The sequence below is a fragment of the Carettochelys insculpta genome, chromosome 4 (genome assembly GCF_033958435.1).
Source record: "Carettochelys insculpta isolate YL-2023 chromosome 4, ASM3395843v1, whole genome shotgun sequence".
Classification (NCBI taxonomy): Eukaryota; Metazoa; Chordata; order Testudines; family Carettochelyidae; genus Carettochelys; species Carettochelys insculpta.
The window spans coordinates 6,047,815-6,072,830 of NC_134140.1; positions in this window are offsets into that span (position 1 = coordinate 6,047,815).

The window sequence follows — 25,016 nt, forward strand, 5'->3', positions numbered from 1 at the left end:
TCTGATGCCCCTTTCTGCCGCGGACTGTGCACCCTGTCGGCGTCTGTCTTCACTACACAGGAGATCGACCCAGTCAGGGGGTTGATTTCCCAGACTTAGTAGGAACGTGCAAAATTGAACTATCGGGGGTCATCAGTCGACCCCTGTGCTTCTCAATATGGCGAGGTGAAAGGGAGGTCAACGGGAGAGATTCTCCCATCAACCTCCCTCTGTGAGGACAGCCAGGTAAGTCGATTGGAGATAAGCTGATTCCAGCTCTGCAGTTGCTGGGGCTAGAACTGCGTATCTACAATTGACTTTAATGTCTAGTGCAGACCTGGCCTCACGCTCTGTGACTCTGAGTGCTCTCTTTATGGCTTGGCCCTCCGGCTGGCTTGCTACAGTCCTCCCCATCCAGGGTGTCCATGTGTCTCCATACGGTCGCTGGCATTCTATTACAGTCAGTGTCCAGACAGTGCCGCTTCCCCAGTGGCTGGGCAGGGAACCAACTGCAGGAACTGGAGCAGGTCAAGAAGGCTCAGCAAAGGTTAACCCTCGAGTCTCTATCCTGTGTCATCCACTGCCCCAGCTCCCTTTAGGGCTCTAGCTGTGATGAGTTACACTTGTCTGTTGTCCTTCACCTTGGGGGCAGCCCAGAGCGTTCGCAAACTGGATTCGACAGATTAGAAGGAAAGGGACCAGTACCCTGGGTGCTGAGCAACAGAACGGAGATGAGTACCAGAGAGGTAGCCATGTTAGTCCGTAGCTTTGAGAACAACAAGAAGTCTTGTGGCACCTTATAGACTAACAGATATTTTGGATAGTAACAGAGAGAAAGCCGTGCTAGTCTATATACTATCAAAACAAGAAAGCAGTCCAGTAGCACTTTAAAGATTAACAAAATAAATTATTAGGTGATGAGCTTTCGTGGGACAGAGCTACTTCTTCAGCCCATAGCCAGACCAGAACAGACTCAATATTTAAGGCACAGAGAACGAAAAACAGTAAGCAAGGTGGAAAAATCAGGAAAAAAAATCAAGGTGAGCAAATCAGAGAGTAGAGGGGCAGAAGCAGGGGGAGAAGTCAAGAATTAGATTAAGCCAAGTATGCAAACGAGCCCCTATAGGCTACGTCTACACGTGCAGCCAACATCCAAATAGCTTATTTCGATGTTGCGACATCGAAATAGTCTATTTCGATGAATAACGTCTACACGTCCTCCAGGGCCAGCAACGTCGATGTTCAACTTTGATGTTGCTCAGCCCAACATCGAAATAGGCGCAGCGAGGGAACGTCTACACATCAAAGTAGCACACATCGAAATAGGGATGCCAGGCACAGCTGCAGACAGGGTCACAGGGCGGACTCAACAGCAAGCCGCTCCCTTAAAGGGCCCCTCCCAGACACAGTTGCACTAAACAACACAAGATCCACAGAGCCGACAACTGGTTGCAGACCCTGTGCCTGCAGCATAGATCCCCAGCTGCCGCAGAAGCAGCCAGAAGCCCTGGGCTAAGGGCTGCTGCCCACGGTGACCATAGAGCCCCGCAGGGGCTGGAGAGAGAGCATCTCTCAACCCCCCAGCTGATGGCCGCCATGGAGGACCCAGCAATTTCGACATTGCGGGACGCGGATCGTCTACACGGTCCCTACTTCGACGTTGAACGTCGAAGTAGGGCGCTATTCCTATCTCCTCATGAGGTTAGCGACTTCGACGTCTCACCGCCTAACGTTGAAGTTAACTTCGAAATAGCGCCCGACGCGTGTAGCCGCGACGGGCGCTATTTCGAAGTTGGTGCCGCTACTTCGAAGTAGCGTGCACGTGTAGACGCAGCTATAGTGACCCAGAAAATTCCCATCCTGGTTCAAACCATGTGTTAATGTGTTGAATTTGAATATAAAAGAGAGTTCAGCAGCTTCTCTTTCAAGAGTGGTGTGAAAATTCCTCTTCAGTAACATGCAAACTTGTAAGTCATTAACAGAATGGCCCTCTCCATTAAAATGCCAGTGAACAGGTTTGTGGATAAGGAGTGTTTTTATGTCTGTTTTGTGCCCATTAACTCTGTCTAAGAGAGTTTGAAGTCTGAGCAACTGATCAGTTGCATCTGATGAAGTGGGTCTTTGCCCACAAAAGCTTATGCTCCAAAATCTCTGTTAGTCTATAAGGTGCCACAGGACTTCTTGTTGTTCTCATAACGGAGATGGGAGACTGGTGCCCGGCAAACTGGGTGCAAGCAAACCATATTGGTTTTGAAAAGCCTCAGTGCAAATCAGGGGTCAGCAAACGAAAGGGCAAGAAGAACCATTTTTTCCAATTTGGTGAAAAACTCAATAAATCCAGCCCCACGGTGTGTGTGAATACGAGACAGTCCTTAATAAATAACATCAGACCGTACTGTTTGTTACCCCTATGTTAAGAACAGTGCATACACAATGATTTGTAATGATACATGTTTGCTTCAGGGTGTTCACAAACGTTTACACTTTCCTTTGTGTGTGAGTGTGTGTGTGTACCACTGTCTTCCTGACTTTCACTCCTGAAACTTCTCTCGCTCTGGTGGACACTAGGGGCAGGTTACCCAACATTTCAAGATCACGTATCATTTGCTATTTAGATATGAGCTGTTCATTTCTGGGCTTTAAGACTTCCACTGTTTATTGCAAATAATCAGGAGGGATTTTTCACTTTGCAATTATGGCTCCGGGAGCCACAGAGAAGTCCTTAAAGAGCCTCATGCAGCTCCGGAGCTGCAGGGTGCAGACCCCTAGCGTGAACATATGCGTTGAGGAACAAAGGGTGGAGGCCGTATGCGCAGAATGGGGTGGGTGGGGCTTTCTGGGGAAGTGGGGCTAGACAAAGATTTTTGGGGGTGGCTGCAGTGGGTAATCAGCTGAACATGAGCGCCACTGTGGCCAGAAGAGTTGCGGTGGTCCTGGGGGTGCATAAACAGTGCAATCGGGGTAAGAGAGAGGCTATGTCACCTCTGGATCTGACACGGCCGTGACTGCTGCAGGAGTCCCGGGCCCAGGTCTGTTGTCTGCAATTCAAGAAGGATGCTGATAAATTGGAGAGGGTTTGGAGAATCGCAATGAGAAAAATTCAAGGGTTGAAATGTGTGGCTTACAGCGATGGACTCACAGAGCTGAACCAGCCAGCGAAGGAGTGACTTGATGACAGCCTATACGTATTTATGGTGGCGGGGGGTGGGGCTCATATGTAATGCTGGGGGATGTGATGTAGCAGAGCTGAGTCGAACACGATCCAGTGACAGGGAGTTGAAGCTAGACAAACTGAGACAGGAAATCAGGTGAACGTTTTTGACCAGGAAGTTAATTAACCACTGGAACAATTGGCTGAGGATCCTGGGTGATTCTGCACCACTGACGGTTTCTAAATGAAGCATGGCTGTTTTCCTCAAAGCGCTGCACTAGTCGGGGAGGCGTGTGGAGGGTGCATGGCAGGGTTCCCACTAATTTTTTTTCCACCCATGGGTGGAATAAATTTTATTATATGCACCAAGGCATGTGTGGATGTGCACCACCAGTAGAAACATATGTGAGTGGCTGTAGGCACTCTGCCAATCATCTGGGTGGCACCCGAATCTCTCCTGGGCACCTTCCCCAGCGCTCAGCTTACAGGGAACACAAGTGCACAGGGGGTCACATGCACCCCCCGCCTCCCTCCCCCACATACTCACGGTCAGTGCCATGCTGGTTCCTAGCTCACACTGCCCACAGACGGCACCACTCCAGGGGATTGGCGGGACCGCCCTGCGCTTGGGAGCAGAGCAGTAGGAGGGGGTGGAGCAGTGGCAGGGAGGGGCGGGCCGGGGTAGAAGAGGGGCGGAGACAGGGTGGGGCTGGGGCATGTGGCTGGTGCCCTCACGGGAACCCCCCCTCACCAGTCATCTCTGACTCTAGGGATCATGTTTTGGAAGGTCAAGGCCTGTGCTACACTGGCTGATCCCCGTCGTCCTGCTGGCTCGTTACAGAGCGGTCACCGTGTTAGGCTGTATTCTAACCAAACAATACCGCAGTCATGTAGTAGACCCGTGGGGCTGCCCCACATAAGCTCCTCACCCAATAAAGCATTTCGTCAAAGTGCTACAGGACAGCGAGTTTGTTCTGCTGGCCTCGGACACGCCAAACCTGCCCCTCTCATTCCGTTTGTGCTCTACTGGAGTGTATGGACTTGGTGCCTAGATGTGTGGAAGTGGCCAGGCTGCAGGAGGGTAGTTTTTCCCTTGGCTCTACCCCAGGGAATCCCCATGCGGCTTAAACGCTCTCCCGCCTGCCCTGTAAGTGAATAATCCTTTCTGCAGCTGTTCCGGGCAGCCCTGCAGCCAGCTGACTCCCCAAGAGCTGTGGCAGGAGTGGTGATTAGCAGCATCCCAGGTGAAGCTCTTGACGCTAGCTCAGATGGCGCATTGTGGAGTTAGCCAGCCCTTCATTGGGTTTCCCTCTCTTGGTTTCACTCCCCCAGTCGGCAGAGCCTTGTGACTGCCCAGGAGGCCTTAGCAGGAACACAGGACCTGCTACCATGTACTGGGAATGGAGGCTGGACCAGTTCTCCACTATGGCTCCTGGCCTCCAACATGACCAATGCTAAGCCATGAAAAAATCATAAGCCAGGTGCCCTAGAATACTGAGGCTGGCTTAACTAGCAGGAGATTTGGACAAAACAAAAGTCCTGTAGCATCTTTTAGACTAACAATATCACTTATCAGATGATGACTCTTGTGGGACAGACCCACTTCTTCAGATCTGGAGAATCCTATTACTGAGGCGAAGAGAATGTAAAGGAAAGATAGAAAAAAATTAAATAAAAACCGAAGAATCAGCAGGATAAGGCGGAGGGAAGCGGGGTGGGCCGGTGAATCAAAAAAGGCTCTGCAAGTGTCTATTAAGTTAAGTGGGATGCCTGCGGTCACTATGAAAGTCAAAGGTGGGAAATTGTCCTTGCAATACAAAAGGTAATTGAGATCTTTGTTGAGTCTAAGGGGATAGGTATCAAAATAAATCTGAAGAAGCGCGTCTGTCCCATGAAAACTCATCACCTAGTAAGTAACAGAGAGGAAGCCGTGCTAGTCTATACACTATCAAAACAAAAAGCAGTCAAGCAGCACTTTAAAGACTAGCAAAATAGTTGATTAGGTGATGAGCTTTCACCTAGTAAGTAAAACTGTAAAAGTGCTACTTGACTGCTTTTGTGTTTTGTGAAGACACGGACTAACGCGGCTATGTCTCTGATGAGCTTTGGAGCACAATAGATTGTGGGATGAGTTTCTAACGGGTGGCGTCTGAGCTGTTGGCAGACATTTTCAAGCTTTTTTTCTGCAACTGGCTCAGAAGCTTCCTTGGGGAAAAAAAAAGAAAGTTGAGTTTCTCACATATAGGTTGAACCTCTCTACTCTGGTACTCTTGGGACCTGAATGGTGCTGGATGAGAGAATTTGCTGGACCACCGAGTGTCAATATTGTCTAGCAGCATTATCAACCCTTCAGCTGCTTCTTGGGCTCTTAGAAGACATTTAGGGGTAAATTTTAGTTAACAGTACACAGCACTGAAAAACAGGATGTGTGGCTGTAAACAAACTTTATGGGACTGCAGAAAACTCGGCAGCACCCATGATAAATGGTCATCCAGCTAATTAAAATCACACTGGATTATGGATGTGGCTGGAGGAGAGAGTGCAGGAGTAGAGAGGTTCAACCTGTATTCACATGGCTTTAAGGGACGTATCAAATATTGCAAGAGTTAGAAACACTATGACCTGCGCGCAGGCAGACACCTGTGTCTGCAATGAGTCCCAAAGAAGCATCTCACAGGTTCAAGGGCCTTCCTACATACACCAGTTTGCAGACTCAGGTTTTTACATTTGAGGCATAAGAGACTGGTGACACAGGTGAGTTTAGCCGGCATAGGCACGTCCACACGGCCTCTGCAGTGCCGGCGCCCCCTTCTGCCGACGCCGAACTCCCTGGGGCTATGGTAAATAGCTTCAGGAGTATGCAAATGACACACCATTTGCAATCCCAGGATGCTCATTTTGCATAGCTCTGCCGGCAGCGACGCTGGGTGGAGCATCCTGTAGACCCAGCCTCTGCCATGTTGTTTAGGCTGCAGTTTGACTGCATGAATGCCCATTGTCTATGCCAATCAGCAGCGCTGAGTTTGGAGGCTCAGCGGGGGATGTTTGTTTCCCTTTCCAATTCAGGACCACAATATCATTTAAAAATACGGCATTGATTTTGCTAATATTTTGTTGGGTGCCTGGAGACTTGAGATCTGGGGCATCCTATAAATAGCATAGATTTATTATTAAGGGGCAGCTACTGTAAGAGCAATGAGTCAATGCTAAAAATATTTCAAGCCTCCCTCCGCTTTATTGCTGATGATGGAGTGTGCTCAGTTTTTGTTCTGACAATCTTTGTTATTGAATTTTTGGCAAATGAGGCAGCTGGTGGCCCCAGATGGCTGCAATTGGGAGACTAAAAGGAGTCGGGGGAAAAGGGTGCAGGGGGCACATATGTATCGAGCAGGAGCAAAAGCCCTTGAAAAAAAGACTCTGGTCTCAGAGGCAGAAATCTGTCAAAGTCTGGCTGGTGTTTGCAATACTGCACAGGTTTGAGCCAATGGACCTCAAATGATGGGGCACGTGGGGAGGAACTTCTTGGGGAGGAGTGTATGTGTGCAGCAGGGTCTGCATTAGCATCCATGGGGCACAGGGAAGGAGCACCCCCCAGCCCCACTCTTCTCCCATCTCTGCTCTGGCCCTGCCCCCAGCAGCAGCCTCAGGTTCTGGCCCCAGCTCTGCAGACATCGATGGACCTCAGTTCCTGGCCTGAACCACAGCTCTGCTCCCTCCTGGCTCCAGCCCCACACCCAGCCTCAGCCCTCTGGCTCCAGCTCTGCTCCTAGTTCTGGACCCACCTCTACCCCGGCCCCCACCCCAGCTGCCAGGATGTGTCTCCATTACCAGCTCTGCTCCTGGCCCCCACCCCAGCTGCAACCCAAGCCTGGTGCCTCTTTCCCTTGTCTTCCCGCCTCCTTTAGCCGGCTCCTGACCCTTTTCCCACTGGGAGCTGAAATCCCTAGAGGCTGAGGGGCAGAACTCACAGCCAAAAAGTGTATGGCAACATATGGTGACTGAGAGCCTGCAGGGTGGTAGTGGAAGAGGCAAAGAACACCGGTATTGAGGATCATCTGTCCACAGCTCAGCTGGACTGGTCACATTGTTTGGACGTCAGACCGTCGCCTCCCCAAACAGGTCCTGTTCTCTCAGCTGAAAGAAGGGCACCATGACATAAGAAGATATGAGAAGCACTACAAGGCCTTGCTGAAGGATAACCTAGAGAAATGCAGCATGGACATTGACACCTGGGAGACACTTGCCCGAGACCATGCAAAATGGAGAGAAGTCCTATGCGATGGTCCCCGGCATCTTGAACTTGCCTGTCCACACTCAGAGGAGGACAAGAGGCGCAGGAGGAAGGAGAGACTGGCTTCCAGGCATGGTCAGCTGCCTCCTGCCGTGGCTGGGAACATTGGTCCTCGCTGTAATAGAACGTGGGGTTTGAGGATAGTGTCTATCAGCTACTTGAGGACCCACAGGCCCCATGGAAGATGATCATAATTGGAAATGAGTGAGCTCCATCTTCCTCGGTGGAGAGATGCGACCAGTGGTCAGCAGGATAGTTGCAGAGAGGTGTAATGAGCAGCCTGCAGGTGGCAAAGAGGTGAGACCAATGGCCAGCAGGGCAGCAGCAGGGAGCTGGAAGATGGCAAGTGACCAGCGGAGTAAGTAAGATGCCTCTTTACCTCTCTCCCGGCTCAGGAAGGGAGGTGAACTCTGTGGATGCACCGCTCAGTCTGCCCTGAGCAAGAGTAGTGACTGTGAGCGGAGAGTAGAGAAAGGTTTGGCATATGAAGGGGACATTTAAATTGCTGGGCTGAAGAACCTGAGAGGGAAAGAATGGTGCCCAACCTACCTGGGGTGGGACTGTTACTCGTGGTGTATGTTTATGAACTCTGTTTGTGGAGCTCCCACAAATTAATGCCAACTCACTTCCTTCCTTTTTATTACAAGTTTCTTTGCTATACTCAGGTTCTGTGCATGAAAATAGGGAGCATTGCCTCTCAGAGGCGCCCAGCAGTAGTGTGTGACTGTCCCAGGTTACTGGGTGGGGGCTGGAGCCATTTCTGCATTGGATGGATGGAGAAGAACCCCTAGATATTGAACCTGGGCCCGGCAGAAAAATCTTCTCCATGAGAAGTCAGGACAGCCCCATTGCTTGGGGTTTAAAACTGGAATGGAATAAGCACAGGAGAATGATAGCCCTGCCTTGGCTGGAGGGATGGCCTGTCTCCTTTTGGCTCACATACTGTGGTGGCAGGGTTGAATCAACACTGAGAGATGGGAGATAGACTTCTTTAAGGTTGGATTTGGCTGAGAGCTTTCGGCTTGTTTAGTTTACAGAAGAGAAGACTGAGGGGTGATTTAATAGCCGCCTTCAACTTTCTAAAGGGGATGGTGAAAAGCTGTTCTCATTGGTGCCAGATGGCAGAACAAGGAGCAGTGGTCCGAAGTTACAGAAGGAGAGGGGTAGGTTGGCTATTAGGAAAAACTACTTCCCCAGGAGGGTGGTGAAGCACTGGGATGCGTTGCCTAGAGAGGTGGTGGATTCTCCATCCCTCGAGTCCTGGCTGGACAAGGCCCTGGCTGGGATGGCTTAGTTGGGGTTGATCCTGCTTGAAACAGGGGGCTGGACTAGACGACCTCCTGAGGTCCCTTCCCGCCCTAGGAGTCTATGATTCTATGGATGATGGTCCAGTGGAGCCCCGGTGTTTTGGGACTACATGAAAGATGAAGAATGGGAAGATCCCGTAGGACGGGATGTGCAATAGTTGATCTGGAGCGAACATGAGCCATGGAGTGTGCGTTATTTGCTGAGCTCCTCGGTGTACTCTGTTGTGAGAGCTCTTCTGAGCTGCTCCACTGGCAGAGATTGCTAAAGAGAGAGCTCTGCTGAGCCCGTGGAGTGACGTACTCTCACCCACTTCAGCTTGATGGCAGGAAACAGGCAGGAAACTGTGTGGCCTCACCGTTAGGGAGATTGATTGGCTGTGGGGGTGAGGGAACACCTGGTGGGCGGCTAATGCTGCTTGCTCAGTGTGTCAAGTACCTCTCAATGTAGGCAGCGCAGAGAGCAGCTACCCACCAGCCGGCCGTATGGAACGCTCAGGGACGCTGGAGAAGTCCCGTTGGACGCCGTAAATCTCCGGGATGGAAGGACAGAGGCCCCATTCCAAACAAGCCAGGCTGAGCGAGTGACACGCCGAGAGATTTGTGTGTTTGTCTCTCCCCATGCGCGGGATCCAGGGATGCTCACTCGAGGCAGCTGGTTGTTTCGAAGGGTCATCTTGTGCCTTGCAAAAAGTCACAGCTGCTCATCCACTGCCATGGGTGGGGGCCAGCTGCCACCCTATGGCTGGGCCAGCTGCCAAGGCACGGGCGTGGGTCCTACCTCTTTGCTTGCATTGACGCTGGATGATGAGGCTGGTTGTTTTAGTGTTTGTACAGCGCCAGCTGGGAGAGTGGTACTTGGCTGCACGCCCTGGAGACAGGCCCCAGCCCTGACGACAAGGCCCTCAACTTGCAGTGCTACAAACAGGGGTCAGGGAGTGAATGAAGCCAAGCTGAGCCCAGGAGGCCTTAGCAGGAACACAGGACCTGCTACCATGTACTGGGAATGGAGGCTGCCTGTAGTTCTCCAGCCCCCACTTAATCCCCCCACATGCCAGCTCCTAGGTCCTGACGTGAATCCCCTCCTAAGCACTTCCCAACATTGTTTAGCCCTGAGCCTACTGTGCAGACAGCAGCCCCTTCCACCCCTACAACACCCAGGCCAGGACTCCCTGGCAACATTAGGCCCCAGAGATGCTAGGCAGAGCCACAGGGTCTGTCTGGGACCAGCAGCCTCCGCGAAGAGCCCTTTTTAGCATGGCCGTAGCCCATTCCTTCATCTTCTTTGTGGCTTGCAGAGCAGGATCCCCCCACCCCTTTGCATAGCCCAGGTGGGATTAGTTCAGTTCCTCCTCTCCAGCTGCCTGCCCCTCACATTTTGTGGCACCAGCTGTTCATTGCAAGAAACCTCCCTTCACTCTTCTAGGCCTTCTCAGCCCCACCTAACCCCTCCTTGGCTGTCGCCCAGCCAGAACCCTCCAAGCTAGTGTTGGCCAGGGTGCAACTGTAATCAGGTCGGTGGAGATGGGTCCAGGTATGTTCTCTCTCTAGATCAGTGGACCCCTTTGCTCAGCACACGGGGGGATGGCTTTGCTAAGACCAATTGGGTTAGCTTTGCTGGCAAGTGATTCATGGATGGGGAGAATCCCATCATGCACTTCAGGGCCTGTGCGTCACCAGAGGGATCCGGACACTGGTGGAGGAGTCAGGGAGGAGGCGTCTAGCTCTCAGTCCCACAGGATCCAGCAGTAGGGGCTGGTTGGTGGCTGAGCCTAGCTGAGTGGGAGTTTGACTCCAGAGGGGGATGGGCAAATGGCGCTTTAGACTGTGATTGGCATTGGCCGATACCAGACCTTCCGGCTAGGGAGGACTTGTCTGAGAAACGTGCAGCCTCTGGGATCTGAGGCGAGGGAGTCCATGAGCCAATAAATTAAGTGGGGGAAGGGAGAGGATATGCAGCAGACCTCAGGCTAGGTATGGCTCAGGAAAGCTACGTCTACACGTGAAGCCTACATTGAAGTAGCTTATTTCGACGTAGCGACATCGAAATGGGCTATTTCGATGAATAACATCTACATGTCCTCCAGGGCTGGCAACGTCGACGTTCAACATCGACGTTGCGCAGCACCACATCGAAATAGGCGCTGCGAGGGAACATCTACACGCCACAGTAGCACACATTGAAATAAGGGTGCCAGGCACAGCTGCAGACAGGGTCACAGGGCGGACTCAACAGCAAGCCGCTCCCTTAAAGGGCCCCTCCCAGACACACTTGCACTAAACAACACAAGATCCACAGAGCCAACAACTGGTTGCAGACCCTGTGCCTGCAGCATGGATCCCCAGCTGCCGCAGCAGCAGCCAGAAGCCCTGGGCTAAGGGCTGCTGCACACGGTGACCACAGAGCCCCGCAGGGGCTGGAGAGAGAGCGTCTCTCAACCCCTCAGCTGTTGGCCGCCATGGCGGACCCCGCTATTTCGATGTTGCGGGACGCGCAACGACTACACGGTCCCTACTTCGACGTTCAACTTCGAAGTAGGGCGCTATTCCCATCCCCTCATGGGGTTAGCGGCTTCGACGTCTCGCCGCCTAACGTCGATGTTAACATCGAAATAGCGCCCAACACGTGTAGCCATGACGGGCGCTATTTCGAAGTTAGTGCCACTACTTCGAAGTAGCGTGCACGTGTAGACACAGCTTCCATGAGCCAATAAATTAAGTGGGGGAAGGGAGAGGATATGCAGCAGACCTCAGGCTAGGTATAGCTCAGGAAAGCTACATCTACACGTGAAGCCTACATTGAAGTAGCTTATTTCGACGTAGCGACATCGAAATAGGCTATTTCAATGAATAACGTCTACACGTCCTCCAGGGCTGGCAACGTCGACGTTCAACATCGACGTTGCGCAGCACCACATCGAAATAGGCGCTGCGAGGGAACGTCTACACGCCAAAGTAGCACACATCGAAATAAGGGTGCCAGGCACAGCTGCAGACAGGGTCACAGGGCGGACTCAACAGCCAGCCGCTCCCTTAAAGGGCCCCTCCCAGACACAGTTGCACAAAACAACACAAGATCCACAGAGCCAACAACTGGCTGCAGACCCTGTGCATGCAGCATGGATCCCCAGCTGCAGCAGCAGCAGCCAGAAGCCCTGGGCTAAGGGCTGCTGCACACGGTGACCATAGAGCCCCGCAGGGGCTGGAGAGAGAGCGTCTCTCAACCCCTCAGCTGTTGGCCGCCATGGCGGACCCCGCTATTTCGATGTTGCGGGACGCGCAACGACTACACGGTCCCTACTTCGACGTTCAACTTCGAAGTAGGGCGCTATTCCCATCCCCTCATGGGGTTAGCGGCTTCGACGTCTCACCCCCTAACGTCGATGTTAACATCGAAATAGCGCCTGACGCGTGTAGCCGTGACGGGCGCTATTTCGAAGTTAGTGCCGCTACTCCGAAGTCGCGTGCACGTGTAGACACGGCTGAAGTGTTCTGTTTTAATTGGGTTTTCTTGAACCCAATGACCCTCACCCCATCTTTGGGAAAATCTGGTTGCAGGTTCCTTTGCGATTATTATGATGGGCCGAACCAAGGCCCCAACCCAAATTCTCTGTGAACTGCGAGATCAGGATCAGAACTCAGCAGCCCAACCTTCCCTCCGGTTTTAATTCTAATCAAGAGAACCAGGAAGGTTCAAGCTCTGGGAATCTGGTCATGCTCCAGAACACAGCCGATGCTGATAAGTTCTAATGACCCTTTTGTTCTCCCCCTGGACAGGGCCTCAGAGTCCAGCCTGTGTATGTAACTCATGTGCTCTGATTCGGCTTTGACAGAAAGTCAGTGCAGTTCTGGTGCTAATGAGGGGAGAATGGGTCGCTGCCTTCTAAATACAGCTTCCTGTTTCCTCTCCTTTTTTATAGGGTGCTACCTCTTGGGTCAGTAGGGACCATAGATGTCCCATTGCTATCTCTCAGACAGATTTTCTGCTGGGCCTGGGGGAGCCAGGAATATTCCTGTTCTTCCTGTCTCCAGTGCAAGTCAGAGCAGCCTAGGGGCTGCTCTAAACTTGTACCAGCAGGCAGCAGTCCCCCAAGGACCATTTTAATAGCTAATGCCGTGTACCTGGGGGCACCATCATCAGTAAGGGGACTGAAACTGGTCTAGCTGAATCTTAACACATGACTCTCTTCTGCTTGATCTGAAAGAGCCCTGCTTTTTTAGCAGTGGCACTACCAGGCTTGTCAGTCTGGAGCTCCACAGTGAGGGAGTTCCACACCTTCGCCCAATCCACTGCAGTGTCTGCTCTTCCATGCAGGGAACACCAGGCTATATTTCAGCTCCTCTGCATCATCAAAGTACCAAAAAAGAATCCCAGTGAGTGTGGCGGAGAACCTGCCTCAATACCCGGATCTCCCAGGATCATAGAATCATAGAATGATAGAATTCTAGGGCTGGAAGGGACCTCAGGAGGTCATCTAGTCCAGTCCCCTGCCCAAAGCAGGATCAACACCAACTAAGTTATCCCAGCCAGGACTTTGTCAAGCCAGGACTTAAAAACCTCTAGGGATGGAGATTCCACCACATGTCTAGCTAATACATTCCAGTGCTTCTCCACCCTCCTCCCTGATGCATCTGATAAAGTGGGTCTTTGCCCACCAAAGCTGATGCTCCAAAATATCTGTTAGTCTTTAAGGTGCCACAAGACTTCTTGTTGTTCTCGAAGTTACAGACTAACATGGCGACCTCTCTGATACCTCTCCGTCTGTAACTTCAGACCATCGCTCCTTGTTCTGCCATCTGTCACCACTGAGAACAGTCTCTCTCCATCCTCTTTAGAGCTCCCCTTTCAGAAAGTTGAAGGCTGCTATCGAATCACCTGTCCTTCTCTTCTGCAAACTAAACAAGCCCAAATCCCTCAGCCTCTCCTCATAGGTCATGTGCTCCAGCCCCTCAATCATTTTCATTGCCCTCTGCTGAACCCGCTCCAATACATCCACATCCTTTCTATACTGGGGGGCCCAGAACTGGACGCAATACTCCAGATGTGGAGTACAATGGATTGAGCACTATTCTGAAGCCAAAGCACCAAATAAGCACAGCCCCAGGCTGGACTTGCTGCTTCCTCCAAAGGTTTGAATTCCTGTAAAGCTCTGTCCTCAACCTGTTTAGACAAAATAATAATAATCTAACTTGATGTGCAGCATTCATCTCCATTTCACGTGAATGATCTTCATTTGCCTTTAGTGTCTCTCAAATAACTTGCGGGGCAGCTCTGTAATTTTGATGAAGGCGGTATCTGTATGCATAAACGGGGAAGAAGCACTGAACGTGTAATTGGACATAATCTCTCCATACTCAAGGAAACAACAAAGCATCTCTCTCGGTCTATTTAGTCAAAACACCACCACATCATTGCTCTACTGCTCAGGAACAATCAAGATGCAAATAACAGCAACGTCTCCCAGACTTCGTTGGGGCGGTTACCAGGGAGAATATTATTGCATTTTGATTACTTTGTATGAAATCCGCAATCAGCAGCCGTACCCGGTTCCACGTCTCAAGGGTGGTGAGCTAAATTGGAATTAAAATCACTGTCATCGGCTAGGGTGTTTGCAGTCACTTTCTAACTTACCTATTATCTGCATTTGAAGGGCATGTTCTCGGAAGCGTGGCAGGGGTTGGACTCTGGGTGTGTGTTGTGTGCAGTGTGCAGCTCTCAGGCCAGTGTGGGTGATTTGTGTCCGGTGTGGCTAGTGCGTGCGAGTGACCCCTCTCTGCACAGGTATAGGGTTAGGAGTGTCATGGGCCTCCATGTGTGGAAGAAATACGTCTTAACAGGTGCTAATTTCAGCTTCCTGTCCTAATGCATTGTTGGATGGAGACTCAGGAAAACTGTGTTAAATTTCTGGCACTGCTGCTGGCCTACTGGGTGACCCCCAGAGAAGTCACTTCCTCATCCCATGCCTCAGTTTCCCAACACGAAAACAGTGGCTGTTGAACTGTCCTCCTTTGTATGTTGCTTTGTGATCTCTTGGGTAAGAACTGGGTATTGTTCTTGGTGTGAAATTTGCCTCCCTGCCCTTGTGTCCCATACAACAGTGCCAGAGGGACTAGTGAGAGAACACAGCTGTCCTAGGACACTGTTAAAATGTGGTTCAGTTTTGTAGTGTAGAGGGGCTCTGTTCAAGGTCTTACTACAATGTGAGGACACAGCCAATGGTCCTGTCTGCACTGAATGTGCTCTGACCATGCCTGGGGACAGCTAGGTTGTCACCAGCTCCTGTGGCATAGATGTAGGTGACAATGACTTCAGTGGAGCCAGGATTTCACCCTAGGCCAGGCAGGAAAAGAGAGTTTTATCTCTACTTGAACTTGCAGAGGGGAGTTTAGGTTCACAAGTGTCTTTCGGGGGCTCTCCAAGGTGGCCCTTTTTGGAGTCTGCAACAGCAACCTGCCAGCGTTTTAAAATTGGATTGTTTGTCCTTCGGTGTAATGAGCATATTCTTTGGGGCTTCGTGTTCTTTAGCACTAATTGTGCCCGTGTGACACGCCGGCTCTCTAGGGAGCCGTGAAGACGTAAGATGAAGTCACAAGCTTAACAAATAAAAAAAGAGGGAGCCAACTTTCTACAGGAGGAACCTCCTTGCCCAGGTTGATGGAAGACCCATGTGGTAGGCAAGAGTTCAGCTGAGATGGCCACAGTGGGTTTGGGATTTACGAACCTCTGAACTCTGCGTGAGTTGTAGGTTTAGAGACCCACTATAGCTGCTTGTCTGCTGGTTAATATGCAGGCAAACTGAGAGTGCAAGGAAGACGATCTCTGAAAGGCCTGACTCACGTAGCCTCAGCTCCTCTCTGGGCCAGATTCAGGTGCCTGTCTGAGACCACTAACAGCTGTCACGTGGCCTTACTGAGGCAGGAGCGCTCGGTCACTACTACTCTGGTGTCAGTACGGCTACCACCAAGTTTTCTCCTCCCTAACGAGTTTGTTACAAATCGGTATCAGACCAGAACCATTTGTCAGTGTGCAATGGATGCCTTTAATGACTGCTGATTAGCTGTGGCGGTGGGAGGTGGCCAAAAAGTAACCAGGGCCTAAGAACAAGCCAGTGCGTCAGATGCAGTCCGTCCCTGCTAGAGAAACTGGGAAATGCAAAGAGAGGTAAAATTATCAGCATGAACTTGATCTTAGCTCTACCTGCTGGGAGCTGCTGTGGCTAGCTGATCTGTCTTTGAACCTCTCTAATCTGGAACACTCTTGTCCGGCAACATCCGTAATCCGGCATGATTTCAGTTAGCCAGACAACCACTTCTCACGGGCATGGCCAAGTTTCCCACAGTCCCGTAAAGGTTGCTTCCAGCCACCAGCCCTGGCTCTCAGGGGTCTCTGCTGTTATTTAGCTGCAATTTACCCCTAAATATCATGCGTCTGATGAAGCGGGTCTTTGCCCACGAAAGCTTATGCTCCAAAATATCTGTTAGTCTATGAGGTGCCACAGGACTTCTTGTTGTCCTCAAAGATACAGACTAACATGGCTACCTCTCTGGTACGTCTAAGAACACAGTAAGCGGTGGAAGTGTCGGTAATGCTGCTAGACATTATTGACCTCCCTTGGTTCTGCAAATACTCTCGTCTGGCACCGGTCAGGTCCCAAGGGTGCCGGACGAGAGAGGTTCAACCTGTAGTACACTAGGGATTTCTACAGGACCAGACAGCTTTTCCGACTGTACTTACTGGGCAGTTTCTTAGCACAGCAGCTGCTTAAAAAATGGCTGTTTTATTCTCTGCAAATATTTTGAACAGAGCCTTCTCATGTGGAAATGTTCATTTTTCCCCTGCAGAGGCAAGGTGGGGGAGGTCGTGGCTGTTATTGGACCAGGGTCTGTTGGTGATAGAGACACACTGACCAACTCACACAGAGATTTCTTTGGTCTGGGAGTGTAATGGAGGCCAGGTCAGCACGACAGAGCTATATCGGTATAACTGCATTGCCTGGGGTGTGAAAAATCCAAACCCTTCTGTGACATAGTTATACCGACTGCATGGCTGCATCAATGGGACAGCTGCCCCTATCTCCTTAGGGAGGCGGATTAACTCTGCTGATGGGCGACACTCTCCTGCCAGCATAGGCGTGTTTCCACTTTTGGGACCCTTCTACCTTTCAGCAGGCCCACTGATGGGGCGGGGGCAAAGGGGCAGTTGAGGGAGTGGGGAGGATCCACGGTCTGTGTCCTGGAGCCCAGCCCCCTTCCTGAGCCCTGGAAATCTACACAACAATGAAAGAACTCCTAAGTCTGAATGGGCTGGGCTCTAGGGCTTTCCTTTGCTGTGTAGACATACACTCAGCGCACTGGGTGAAGGCAGGCATAGGGCCCACGGACCCCGAAAGCTGCCTTGTGGGGAGGTGGTGATCCCTGCAGCAGTGGCGATACAGCTGCTGGGTGCAGCTCTTGTTCTGGTGGGGTCTGGTGCTGCTTTGAGCTGGTGGGGCCTGATCTGGGGGAGGGTTCGTTCTGATGAGGAGCCTGGAGAGACAGGGTAGTGCTGGGACCTCAGCTCGGGTGCTGGCCACAGTGCTTATTCCTTGGGCCAGATTCTTTCTTGCTTTACCTCTTGTGCATTCATTTACAGGGGTGTAACTTGCTCCTGTTGTGACCAGGTGGCCTGTGATGTTCTCTTTGCACTGGTATAAATGACTATGCAGAGGAGGACCTAGTCCCAGGGACATAATAGGAAGTAGACAGAGCAACTGACTGGGCCACAGCCTGTAGGCGTCGGAGAATGTCCCAAGGTGTAATATTGACTCTGACTCACCTCTGGTTGGAGGGAAATCACTGAACTGCCCAGCCTCAGTTTCTCTGACAAATGGGACTTATCCATAGGGACAAATGAATTGTTGTGCCAGATAATACCAATGGGTCATTTACTACAGCACCCTGTCTTAGTCCAGAGTCAGCACCAGATGCTTCAGAGGCAGGGAAAAAGCCTCACAGTAGTGTAATCTGCCCCATTGCAAAATTTCTTCCTAGCTCCACACAGTTAGTGATTGTCCTAGGTCTTACAGCACAATGGTTTATCTTCCTTAGTGGTTGGTTTTGCTGTCTCACGCTGCTGTGGATGTTTTCAATAAAGATCCAATGCTTTTCTTGAATCCTAGTAACACCTTGTGGCAAGGAGTTCCGCAGGTTAAATGTGCAACATGTACAAAAGTAACACATGCCAATCTCGGGGGGGGGGAATGCTGTGAGTGTTACAATGAAATAGCGCTGTGCCTGTCAGTTTCAAAACTGCTTCGAACAGGAAAAGGTCTTGACTATTGTCAAAAGTGCCCATGTGCCACTTTCAAAAGTCAGTCAAGTTCCTAGGTAGGAGCCTAAGTCACCCGAGAGAATATGTTCCTCCCAATCCCATTGCTGATAACTCCCAGCCTGTCCCTTGGGTGCATCTTCCTCTTAGTATGGCTCCAGTCTGAAGTGCTTCTATCTATGGCACATCTTTGTTGCCTCCTCTTCAGCCATTTTTCCCCCCCTGGCTCTAACCTCCTGTCTGCTGACCCTTCACTTCAACCATTTTTTCTCTGAGATGAAACCTTGTGAGTGGCTCTTTGCAAACCTAAGTCTATAATAGCCACTGAATTCCGTTTACCAATGTGTATCCCAGCAAGGATGTTTTTCAAAGACCTATAGCAAATCCACCAGCCATGACCTTCTCGGCCTGAACTCACACTGGCGGTTGTTATCAGATGTGGCTTTCTTAGGTAGGTGCCCACCTCATCCCAAAGATGGTTTCTTAGACTTTTTACCAAGTCATCATTAAACTGGTCGAATGTGCTTTGTCCTAGACATGAACTAATTGGAGCTTGGAATGCCCATGTGAGGTGGGCAAAAGATACACATGGAAGAATGGCCACATCCTCTACTGAAAACACTAAGACGAATCTCTGGCCACCGTCTCTCTGTCACTGTTAGACAACTCTTGCTGCTCCCGAGACGTCTCCTTCCGAGGTTCCACCACTTAGGTCAGATGTTAGCAATTTCAGCTGCTTGTGGGGAGCCTCTCTGCCAGCACAGTCTGAGCTGCCTGCCCTCACGTAGGGTCTCAGGCTCAGCCCCTAGACCTGACCGGCAGTGATGTCAGCTCTAGAATTCACCAACCAGAAACCAGGACACTCAGTGGTGACTAATCAGCTCTGTAATTGAACGCTGGAAAGGGCCCAACACAATGGTGTCCAGGACTCCATAGGCAGATTTCACAGCACCACATAGGAACGCCCTCCTTCCCCCTTGTCTCTGCAGGGATTTGACATGCCTACCTCCGACTGAGGAAGTGAGGGTCCATGTAGGGTGAGCTCAGTCCAGCCAGTTCTCCTGCCCTTTACTCCTCCGGTGAGGATAACCACATTTTATTTCCCCTGCACTTGGCCATTCAGCACCCCAAACCGGCCCCAGATTGGTCGTTTTAGCAAAGTAGTTCCATCTGCTGCACACCGAGGGGGCACAGGCATGTCTATCTGGTCCTGAAGCCCTCCAGCATTAGGGTGACCATCCATCTCATTTTTCCCACGACAGTCCCACAGCTGTTTTAAGAAAATGGGCAAATTGTCCCGTATTTTGTGGGGCTCTGTCCCCCGGCACCCAGTGTCTCAGGGTGGCAGCCTCTGCTTCCAGGGAGCCCCACTGCAGGGCAGCTGCCCAGTTCCCTGGCACCTCTGCCTTGGGGTGGTATTCCCCACTGCCAGGGAGCGCCTCTGTGGGGAGGCTGCCCTGTTACCTGGTGCCCTATCCCTTGGGGCAGCAGCTTCTGATGCCAGGGAGCCCCTCCATGGGGCAGCTGCCTTTTCTCAAGCACCCTGTGCCTTTGTGAGGCAGCCTCCATATGGTGACTGCCCTGCTCCCGCTGGGAGGCTGTGAAGCCTCTAGTCTCAGCACATATAAACCCCACCACCCATCGCTAGATGTCAGGGGAGTGCGCAGTCGCACGCTGCTGCCATTTACAGCGCTTCACTCGACCCCGTGACGTCCAGCTTTCCTTTGCCGGATGGGGCTGAGTGGCTTGTTCGCACAGTGAGTCTGGGACCAAGTCTTGGAAGAGAACCCAGGAGTCACCTTTGCTAGTCTGCTGACTTGATTATTAATAATTCCTTGCTGCTCTCCATCGGGGTGGCAAACCCATGTCTCTTGGGTGGCGTGCAGCTCTAGGACCTACTAAAGCGGGGGAGGGATAGCTAAGTGGCTTGAGCATTGGTTTGTTAGCCCCAGGGTTGTGAGCTCAGTCCTTGAGGCGGCCACTTAGGGATTGGGGCAAATAGATGTCAGGGGTGGTGCTTGGCCCTGCTAAGAGGGCAGGGGACTGGACTAGATGACCTCCTGAGGTCCCTTCCAGCTCTAGGAGATGCATATCTCCAATTATAATTAAATAAACATGACTCCTCCTCAGAGCCATGCACTGGGAGTGCTGTCCACTGCTGTGTACACATCCCCAGTGCTTGGTGGGAGAAGCACATGGTGGCAGCTCTGGTGAGTCACTGGTATCAAGTTAGAGTGGGGTGGGGGACTGGGTTAGAGCAGGGAGGCTGGGGGTACCTGGCTGGGAGGTGGAGGGCATTGAGCCACAGGTATCTATTTATGTGTAGTTACCTATAGTAAAAAACAGAGATATAATACATGGCTCTTTGCGCTCTGTTCCGGTGGCTCTTCGTCCCTAACTGGTTGGCTGCTCCTGCTCTAGGCCACTTGTCCCCTAGGCATTGCAAAACACTTTACAAAGAAAGCATCATCCTTACGCCTGTTTTGCAGACAGCGACTGGTAAGTGTACTGCAACGGAAGTTAAATGCAGAATTGCACAAGCACAGTCTGCATTCCAGAGAATGAGCAGTATCCTCACTAACAAGTCATTATCATTAGAAGTTAGGAAAGAGTTTTGCGATGTTCTGTTGAGCCAATATTATTGCACGGGTCTGAAGCGTGGGCAATCAGCAAGCACGCTGAGAAGGCCATCGAAGCCACAGAAATGTGATTTTCAAGGAGGATGTTGTGTATTCCATGGACAGCTAAGAGGACCAATGAGTCCCTTTTGATTGACGCACAGCGTAGTACATCGTTGCTTGTGAGAACAAGGACAAGACAAATAAAAGTTATAGGACACGTAATGAAGAAATTGGGACTCGGACACCTAGTAGCGACAGGGAAATTAGATGGTGAATGGGGTAGGGGTAGGCAGCAAGAGAAATTACGGGACAGTGTTACTTCCTGGTTATGGCATGGAAGCAAAGTAAAAATGCTAGAAAGCACTCAGAATAGACGGGGTGGAGGGGCATGATCGCCTACGCCGGCGGGCCTGGCACAAACCTGAACGACAGAGCAGTGAGCTGGTGTTCACCCAGCAGAGCAGGGATGAGACCCACACAGCTCCCAAACATTCATCCAGGGCCCTGTTACTGGACCATTTGTCCTGACTCTGGGGCGCTGCTCCTCTCTGTTGTGTCTACGGCAGTTCCACTTCTGGACTTTTTGGCAGAACTCCCCCAGTCTGAGCCAGGAGCCACCACCCCAGTTCTCTCCATCATCATCTTCATCACCATCATCAATAACTGTGGGCTCAGCACCCGTTGGTGTCTGATGCCTCTCTCACTATTTCCTTCCATCTTTCCCTATCCCATGCAGAGCGGCTTAGTTTCTGTAGACTAGCTCCGCACCAATCTACTACATCATCTATCCATTCTCTGTGGGGTCTGCCTCTCCTATTCTAACCATCCATCATGCCGAATACCAGGGTCTTGATTTTTCGTTCGTCATTCATTCCGCAAATATGCCCAAATAGTTGTAGCTTCCGTTTTATAAACTTCTGCAGCAGGTTCTCTTTCGGCTGTATCTTCCTATGTAATTCCTCACCGGGGACCTTCTGCGTCCATCCCGTTCTCAGAATCTTTCTATAACAACTGCACGGAAGGCAACTCAGATGTTCGGTTAAGATTCCATGCAGCCTGGGTTTATGTGAACGGCAAATGAGTGCTTACCAGGTGTCTTAACAAAAGCCTAGTCAGCTACCGATTGTTAGCATCCAGCTGGTCAGTAAGTTGCTTATAACCATCTCTGATGCTGCTACGCCTCCAGGCTCAGTAACACCTATTTGTCATGCAGATGTCTAATGGTTACTGATCTTTATTAATGGTTACTAGCACCTCGCTAGAACATGTGACCCCTGTCTGCTCTGTTCACTGAGGGGTTAAGATGTTTGTTTCTTTAGTGAAGCTGAGCACCCCAGGAACAGTCCTTTACCTGTGGCTTCAGCTCGCTAATGGAAGCCATTAGGTCTCAGCGCTGTTGGCTGGCAGCTGTAATGGAGCATGGTAATGTAACCGGCCCGTTTCGCATTCCCCATCTGCTCCTTTAAAACAGTGTAATTTAGCCTAATTTTTGGTGTCAAGGGCTGCTAAGGCACTTGGTTAAGGAAATTATATTCTGTCACTGAGGTGTCAGGTTTGTCTGGGAGTTGATAAATTTATGACACCCGATGCCAGGCAGGAAATGAGTTATTCTTGTGTTTGCCCACCTCTGCTAACCTACCTGACTGGCACGCTATTTTTCTGCAGCGTCAGAGTAAACGCTCCATGACAGTCCCAGAGGAGCGAGTAAATGCATTGTGACTAAAGAATCCTCTGCCATGCGGACAGGAACAATGAGATGCAAATGCAATTAGGCAATGGCAGCCAGGATCCACTTGGAAGCTTTTCTGAGCTGCTTGGGTGGTTTTGTTATTCGTTTTTAACCCCTTGGTCGGAGAGAAAATTGGGAAGAATTTCACAGAAAAAAGCTAGAGGAGTGATCAGAGCAGCTGCTGCAGAGTTGAGTTACAGTGTTGTAAGGTCACTAACTACCTGCTAGTGTCTGAAAGGTATGGAACAGTAAGGACAGGGCTTGCTTAGGATGACCCAATGGGCAGAAGGTTGGAGCTGAGCAATAGAACACATAGTTTGAGTGCAAGCAATGAAACCTTGTGGGATGTGGATTATTCTTCTAAAAGGCCTAGCAACTCCACTGTGTGGGGTGTTCAAACCTGCTGCTAGACAGGGAAACTTCTGAAAGACATGCTGCATGGAACAACCTTGGAGGAAAGCATGTGGGAGTCCACCATGCTGGCCAGGATGAAAATGATATATATTTGGTAGTACAGGGCCAGGGTTTCAGTCACCTAGGGGAAGCTCTGGGAAGCAGCCCATGCTTATGAAAGAGAAAATCTTAAACGTAGTACCAAAAAGAGAGTTTTCAACCATTCTTATCTAAGCAACCAAAAACCAACAAACAGCACCATATCTTTCAGCAAGGTCACGACTTGATTTTTCAAAGAACTACCTCACCAAAAACCTACCTGCATGTCCAGCCCCTGCTTAACAAGGTCCCCCTGCTGAGCATGACCCACTTCCTGTGGAACAGATTAAGCACAGTCTTACCTCCCTGTATTCTTACAATAAGTACAGCATTGTTAACCCCATTTCAATACCTCTGCATTCAGTACTAACATGATTTCTGACCCGACATGAGCCAAGTTGATTATAAAGAGCTGAACACTGCTCCATCTGTTGAACAGCTAAGCGAAGCAGGAAGAAACTGTATTTACATAAACACACCCAGCTAGCAGTCAGGGAAGAGATCCTCTCGACCTCGCTTACATTGCCAATAGAAGGCTGAGGCTGGACCTGATGATAAACTTCAAATATGTCACGAGCAGTTACGGAGAAGACAGGGATCAGTTGTTCGAGATGGTACCAAAGATAAGATGAGAAGTAACGGGCTTATTCTGCTTCAAGAGAAATTTAAGTTGGATGTTAGGAAAAGCTTTCTAATTCTAAGGGCGGTTAAGCGGTGGACCAGGTTACTAAGGGAGCCTGTGGAATCCCCATCCTTGGAGGTTTTTAAGAGCAGGCTGGACAAATACCTGTTGGGGATGGTCTAGTTTTACTTGGCCCTGCCTCAGTGCATAAGGGTGGACACCATGACCTCTCGTGCTCCCATCCAGCTCTGCATTTCAATGATTTTGTTGGAACCTGTCCTGCTTCCCTGCCAGCTCAGCTGTCTAGCTCCTCAGCAATGTGAGGTCCTGTGAGGCTGCTATCTTACCTGGTGGGAAACCTGGGGGGGGGGCTGAATTCTGGGACTCCCAAGCCCCCAGCTCCTTAGCAGTCTGGAGTCTCAGTTTCCCCTCTGGTGGGGCAGGACTTTCCTGGAACTGGGACTCCCAGAGCTGCCACTTATTCTCGACAAAATTTGGCAGCTCCCTTTTCCATGGGAATTTTCATTTTTGTTCCATTTCCAAATGATTTTTGGGGCTGATATTTTGGAATTTGCTGCAGGGCAAGAGTCCCATTCTCTCTATTCTAGCCCAATGCCGCTGTTGTGGTTTTGATTGGCATCCCCGCAAAATGCAGCGCAACAGGGGATGCTGGTGGCAAAACAGGATTATAGAGTCCAAGGAGGGACTCTAAGAGAAACGGCCAAGCGTCTTTCTTGTTTTTCTGATGACTGTTTTAATACATGCCCCTGAGGAACAGCAGAATAAAGCATCTGTATGGTAGAGGGGTTTGTTATATTGCTGGGTGCTTAAGCTTGTTCAATTAACTGGAAAATTCGGAATACACATGCAGTTTCACCATTGATGAGGGAAAAATCCTTCACCAAGAGAGCAATATTGGTTTAATACTCAGGTCTAAATTAAGACTGGTAAACAAATAGACACTGCTGCTGCATGGGGGGCGGTATTTGATGGAAAAAGAGGATTTTCTAGCACAAATATGCCAGTCCTCTGGAAAAAGCAAGTCATTGAAAACCACTCCCGGGGAACCCAGGCAGCAATGTTTAAGTCTATTTCAAGAGGCCTGAACTGCCTGGCACACAAAAGGGAAGGACCTCAACTAAGCCCTGAATGCAGCATCCCTAACATGCAAATCTGTGCCTCATTTCAGTTGATGAATGGTCCCAGACTGAGCCATTGTCTAAATGCCCTGAACTTTGGACCTGCATTCAGAGTTTGGACCTGCACTGTTTCAATTTAATGCTCTCCATGTCTAGCCCCGCTGCAGATTTTGACCCCATGCTAACCCACACTTCTACCACTTCGCCTAAGGACACACTGCCGTTAACGGTTAGCAATGCCAGGCTGCCATTCTCTTTGGACCAGCCACCCGAAAGAGAGAGACAGCATGCATTTTAGTAACGTGCTACAGCTACACTAAGGAACAGACTTGGCGCTCCAGCCAACACCGTGATCAAATTTGAACTCGTGAGTAACCTCAC